The sequence below is a fragment of the Lactuca virosa genome, chromosome 8, assembly GCF_052849685.1.
Source record: "Lactuca virosa cultivar CGN04683 chromosome 8, Lactuca_virosa_CGN04683_v6, whole genome shotgun sequence".
NCBI classification, from domain to species: Eukaryota; Viridiplantae; Streptophyta; class Magnoliopsida; order Asterales; family Asteraceae; genus Lactuca; species Lactuca virosa.
Genome location: NC_136433.1, coordinates 56,336,414 through 56,343,833, shown reverse-complemented (window position 1 = coordinate 56,343,833; position 7,420 = coordinate 56,336,414).

Sequence of the window (7,420 nt, the reverse complement as noted above, 5' to 3'; positions counted from 1 at the left end):
TACCTACTTCCAACATATGAACGACTGTGGACCGTTCGAATAATTCGATCATTATCAAATAATTCAATTATTCAGGAAGTCAAAACATGCAAAAAATGAAACAATAGGTAAATGATTAACATAAGACACTAACATTACTAATAAATAATATTCTTTTATTTAATCATCGAATGTTAATTACAACTTATCTATTACACGTTTCCAAACTATCTAATCTAAACTAATATCGTCCTTCAGCCCGATGCTCCTAGCGTGCTCCAAATGCTTAACCCTACTCAGTCCCTTCATAATCGGATCTGCTGGGTTATCCTCCGACGATACCCTCTTCACTACGAGGAGTCCTTCTTCCACCCGATGTCGAATAAAGTGATATTTTCTGTCGATATGTCGAGATCTACCGTGATCTCTTGGTTCCTTGGTCAAGGCAACCGCTCCTTCATTATCACAGAAAATCTCCATGGGCTCCTTTATGGATGGCACAACTCCAAGGTCTCCAATGAAGTTCTTCAACCATATTGCCTCCTTTGACGCTTCGCTCGCTCCAATGTACTCTGATTCGCACGTTGAATCAGCTACGATTTCCTGTTTGGAACTCTTCCAAGTCACTGCTCCTCCATTGAGGGTGAAGACCCAGCCCAACTGCGAACGATAGTTGCCCCTGTCGGTCTGAAAACTGGCGTCACTGTACCCTTGCACCTTTAAGTCATCACTCCCACCGAGGACTAGAAACCATTCCTTGGTCTTCCGAAGGTACTTAAGAATATTCTTGACTGCAATCCAATGCGATCTGCCAGGGTTCCCTTGATATCTGCTGACCATGCTCAAAGCGAAGGCCACATCAGGGCGAGTATGTTGGATATAGTGTCTAAGTCCATAACTATATTTGGTATGTACTTGACCCGACCCGGCATGGTCCATTTGGGTTGCACTTCACCCGAACACTTTATGGATAATCGTTTGAGAATAGTATAAGTTATGATTTATTAATATATTAGTCCTAATATATTAATATAAAATCATATTATTTAATTAGTATTGATCTATAATTAATTTAGAGATCAAAAGTATGACTAATTAAATATGGGCTCTTGTATTTATATAGTGTGGGCTAATGCTTATTTGGAATGGGCTAGGCTTGCATGGAAAGTCCATGGATACTCCATGGAGCTTTAACCCATGGATCTCATGGAAATGAAAAGACATGGGTATTAGGGTTTACATGGATGTAACCCTAATCCACCACACTATATAAAGGAGGCTTTGGTTCTTGAAATTGCACTAGTTGATGTGTGTAAACCAAGAGGGCCGATTTCAAGAAGTTTGTGACTATTCTCTCAAGTTTCCAAGTTTGTGGTGATTTGTGACTTCCATTTGAGGCATCCACATTATTGGTGCTAGGCTCTCAAACTCCAAGCAATCAACTACTACTACAAGGTAAGTAATTCTACTAGTTTTATTTGATTCAAGTATCCCATGCCATGCTAGTTAGGATAAGAACCTTGGAAAAATAATTATTTGCATGTATCTTAGTCAAACATAGATCCAAGGTTTCTAGGGTTGCATGTACACCATAAGAGTGTTAGAATGCTCAAAACCCATCAGTGGTATCAGCGCCTGGTTTGTTTATTTGATACTTGATGCAAAAAAAAAAAAAAAAAAAAAAAAACTTGAAAATCGAAGTTTTGTTCAAAAGCTCGTATCAAAATTTCAAGTTTTGTATATTTACTTACGATTCTTGAAATTTTTGATATGAACACTCATAAACATATGAGTTTAGAAGATAATAGAAATTATGTGCTAATAATTGATTAGATTAATTCTTGATCTTTATGTGTTTTAATGGAGTCCATAACTAGTTCTTAAGTTATGGATAACCAAAAGTCACATTTATAAATAACCATTAAAAGAACACATAGGTTACAAAAAATGAAGAGTCTTCATTTTTAATAACCATTAACTCATAAGTTATGAGAAATGAAAAGTTTTGAAAGTTTACAAAACTTGCCCTCAAGTTTTGGAACATGTAAAGTCATATTAAAAACTTTAGTTCCAACCCCTAGAATTTTAAAAGTTAAAATTAAACCCTTATACTTTATAATATTATAAGTTTAATAATATTTATATATGTATAAGATCAAGTCGTCTTACCGCTAGTACGCCTCATTCACGAAGCCGGTCTATAAGGGGGGTATAAGGTTGTTGCCTATAAAATGGCAACTTAATGGGTGTCCACTCTCACCCACCGCTTCCTTGATCGGTGGAGGGTCGTTAGCCGAACGGGTAGGACAAGGACTTATAAATTCTCATTAAAAGTATAATGATAATACTAAGGTAACTAAACTTTATTGAATTCCCAATCTTAGTTATTTTAGGAAAATGTGAATAAGGTGCTAATCCATGAAATTACACTTTACACTTTGTTTAAGTCGTTAGTGGAGCGTGTGTGGTTAACCGGCACACTAACTTGAACTTAACAAGGTAGGTAAAGGGTGACTTAATGTTTATCATAGTATCGATGGAGCGTGTGTGGTTAACCGGCACATCGACTGAGGGGTAATACATTAAGGGTACCAAGTAATTTGCATGGTTACTTCACACCTTGTTTTGTGATCCTCGGCATCCCAGTCACAAAACTTGAAGGGCACACTCGAGATTGAAACATGCCATTGAAGAAAGTTCAATGAATCTCAAAGAATCTAGGAGTTTCTAAACCAATTAAAACCTAATTAAATATTTCGTTTTTCATGGTGGAAATTGGTGAATTGCCATTCACCTACCTTCAAATATCTTATAGCTTAGATTACGACATCCCTCTTCTAAGTTATAAAATATTGTGTTGGGTCCTAGCCTTAATATTACATTTGGGTGTTTTGTTAAGGACTATCTCTATATCTAATCTAATCTATTCCCTCTTCTTTTCAGATGTCTTCCAATAACAATGCTTCTGGCTCAAACCCTGCTAGCTCCTTCTCTCTCATGAATCTTTGTGGGAGAGTCATCTTTGATGGGTCCAACTTTACAGATTGGATCAGAAACATCAGGATGGTCACTCGGTATGAGAACAAAGAATATGTTCTCGACAAGGAGCTGAAGGTACCCGAGCCAACTGCTACTCCTGAAGAGCTTGCTGAATATGAGGTACATGAAAGAGATGCTACAAAAGTGGCATGCATCATGATGGCCACCATGACAGCCGAGCTCCAAAAGTCCTATGAGGACTATTATCCTTTTGAGATGCACCAGGACTTGATGGACCGCTACCATCAAAGTGCTCGTCAAGAGCGATATGAAATAATCTCCTCCATGATAACAACCCGAATGAAGGATGGTGAACCCATCACGGGCCACATGCAGAAAATGCAAAGGTATGTGGACCGTTTACTGAAGCTGAATGCGAACTTACCTGAGGAGTTAGCAATAGACATCATTTTGCACTCCTTGCCATCGTGTTATGATCAATTCTGCATGACATATCACATGAACAAGGAAGAAGTCACCCTCAGCAAACTTCAAGGACTCTTGAAGACCGCCGAAAGTGGTCTAAAGGGTAAGTCGGTTGTTACTACTCCTACTCCTACTCTAACTACGGCCAATGTCTTGGCAATCGGGCATGGCAAAGGGAAGAAGAGAAAGAACCCTTCTAAGGGTACTAAGGGTAAGACCCTTGAAGGCTCCTCTTCAAGCAAAACCAAGAAAGGTTTTGTCACTCCTTCTGCTAACCCTAATGAGGCTGAATGCTTCTATTGCCATGAAAAGTCGCACTGGAAGCGAAACTGCCCAAAGTACTAGCAAGATTTGAAGGATGGGAAAGTAAAACCCAACCATGCAGGTATATACACTATATTGTCTAATAACTCACCTCATTCTAAGTCTTGGGTCCTTGATACAGGTTGTGGTATTCACATATGTTGTGATTTGCAGGGACTAAATAGAAGTGAGAATGTGGAGCAGGGAAAGATAAACTTGATCATGGGAAACAGGAAAGCTTCACCTGTCACCAAGATAGGAGTTTATTCCTTAGTGCTAAATAGTGGGTTTACATTAGATTTGAATAAATGTTATTATTCGCCAGAAATGGCAAGAAATGTTATTTCCTTTCATGCATTGTATAAACAAGGTTTTACCTTTTATTTTGATAATAATAATGGTAGTATTGATGCTTTCTTTAATAATGTTCTTTATTTTAAAGCATTACCTTGTGATGGCGTGTATGAAACTGTATCTGTTGCAGATAATCTAGGAAATAATGTATTGTGTATTAACTCTTCCACTAGCTTAGATAAAACATCTTTATGGCATTGTCGTCTTGGACATGTAAGCAAGAAACGCATAGGCCAACTCCAAAAGGATGGAGTCTTGGAGTCATTTGACCTAAAGTCAGATGATAGTTGTGAATCTTGTTTGCTTGGTAAAATGACAAAGTCACCTTTTAGTGGCACTTGTGTTGGGTTATGAGCATTCTAACACTCCTAAGTGTACATGCAACCCTAAATACCTTGGATCTATGTTTTCTCTATTATACATACAATTATGAACATCCAAGGTATTATCCTAATCTAGCATACAAAATAATAAATATAACAAGATATAATACATACCTCTTTGATGTAGAATGTCTTCATGAAGCTTGAGTGCCTAGTGCCCCAAGTGTGACACCTCAAATGGTTCACACAACACCAAATACACTTGGAATAACTTGAGAGAAACTTGAACACTCCTTGAAATCGTCTAGCCCTCACACTCACACATTAGTGCACGATTTCTTGAGCCATGGGATTCTTTTATATGGTGGCTATTAGGGTTACACCATGTAACTCATAACTTTACCCATTCCTTATGCTCCATGGATTTTAACCTCCATGGAGTATCCATGGGTCACCCCATGGACTTAGTCCAACATAAGGAATCTTGGATCACAAGCCCACATATATAAGAATGAATGATTTACACAATCAACCCATATATTTAATTAGTCTCCTTTCGATCACTTAATTAATTCCAAATTAATTCTTGATCAATACTAATTAAATAACCTTATTAATATATTAGAACTTATAATATATTAACCAACCTTAAGTGTTATTTCTCTCATTATAGTCTATCCAAATGCATGATGCCATGCAACCCAAATGGACCATGCCGGGTTGGGTCAAGTCTTACCAATTATAGTTATGGACTTAGACATTAATCCAACAACTTGTGCTAGGGGTGAAGGTTTGCTGGACCTCATACACACGGATGTGTGTGGACCCTTCAGAACTGCCACAAGAGATGCTAATCGGTTCTATGTGACTTTTACTGATGATTTTAGTAGATATGGATATGTCTACCTAATCAAGCATAAGTCAGAAACCTTTGATAAATTCAAACAGTTTAAGCAAGAAGTGGAGAATCAGTTGGGCAGGAACATTAAGATGCTTCGATCCGATCGTGGTGGTGAGTATCTTAGTACTGAGTTCCTTGACTATCTTAAGGAATGTGAGATTGTCTCACAATTGACACCTCCTAGGACACCACAGTTGAATGGTGTAGCTGAGAGGCGCAATCAGACGTTGTTGGACATGGTTCGTTCCATGATGAGTCGAGCTTCGCTACCAATCTCATTTTGGGGGTATGCCTTAGAGACTGCCGCCTATATCCTTAATCTAGTCCCTACAAAGAAGGTTGCCAAAACACCTCACGAGGTGTGGACTGGAAAAGTTCCCAATCTAGACCACATCAATATTTGGGGTTGCGAGGCTTTCGTCAGACGCGAGACTCAGGATAAGCTCGAACCCCGAAGCGAAAGGTGTATTTTCATCGGCTACCCACAGAAATCCTTTGGTTACATCTTCTACAGACCCAGTGATAATGTGGTCTTTGTAGCAAGAAGAGGATTCTTTCGAGAGAGAGAATTCATGAGCCAAGGAGACAGTGGGAGGCAAATTGACCTTGAGGAAATTCAAGAGTCAAGTGGTGAAGGAACCTCAAACCCTAGCCCTCAACCTGAGGAGGAAACTCCTGTTGAGCCGACTGAAGAATCTATACCTCTGAGGCGTTCCACCAGAGTTAGGAATGCACCTGAGCATTATTATGGTTTTCATATTACTGCAGAAGGTGAGACACTTATCAGTGATAACACACTGGTAAATCTGGATGAGCCTAACAGCTACACGGAAGCCATGGCAGGCCCTGAGGTTGCTAAATGGAAAGAGGCTATGGATAGCGAGATACAGTCCATGTATGACAATCAAGTTTGGAACTTGGTTGACAATGTACCTGATCGTAAGATAGTTGGGTGCAAATGGATCTTCAAGAAGAAGACCGACATGGATGGTAATGTACACACTTATAAGGCACGACTGGTTGCAAAGGGTTATTCTCAAACTCCGGGAGTTGATTATGATGAGACCTTTTCACCAGTGGCCAAGATTAAGTATATTAGGGTTCTGTTAGCCATTGCTGCATTTCATGATTATGAAATATGGCAAATGGATGTCAAAACCGCTTTCCTTAATGGAAAGTTGGCTGAAGATGTTTACATGGTTCAGCCAGAGGGTTTTGTCAGTACAGAGTACCCAAGTAGAGTGTGTAAGCTCGAGAAATCCATTTATGGATTAAAACAGGCACCTCGCAGATGGAATCTTTGCTTTCATGAGAAGATCAAAGAATTTGGCTTTTCAAGGAGTGAAGATGAATCTTGTGTCTATATCAAGGCTAGTGGGAGTATAGTCAGCTTTTTGGTACTGTATGTGGATGACATACTAACTCATAGGAAATGACATCCCACCCCTGCAGGAAGTAAAGTCCTGGCTTGGGAAGTGTTTCGCTATGAAGGACCTTGGAGAAGCTGCCTATATCCTAGGGATAAGGATTTTGAGAAACAGGAGTAAAAGACTAATTGGACTTAGTCAAAGCACCTATGTGGACAAAGTGTTGAAAAGGTTCAACATGCATAAATCCAAGAAAGGAGAGTTACCCATCCAGAGTAACGCCAGATTGAGTAAGACACAAAGCCCTAGTACTGAGGCTGAGATAGCAGAAATGAGTCGAATACCTTATGCTTCAGCTGTAGGATCGATCATGTATGCTATGACGTGTACTCGACCTGATGTAGCCTTTGCTTTGAGCATGGTTAGCAGGTATCAGGGGAACCCTGGCAAGGCACACTGGACTGCAGTAAAGAATATCCTCAAGTACTTACGGAGGACTAAGGACTGGGTCCTTACCCTCGGTGGCAGTGAGGACTTGAGAGTTGTAGGGTACAGTGATGCTAGCTTTCAGACTGACAGGGATAATTTCCGCTCTCAGTCGGGCTGGGTCTTTACTCTAAACGGAGGGGAAATTACTTGGAAAAGTTCCAAGCAGGAGACAGTGGCTGATTCCACTTGTGAATCAGAGTATATAGCAGCAAGCGAGGCAGCAAAGGAGGCTATATGGC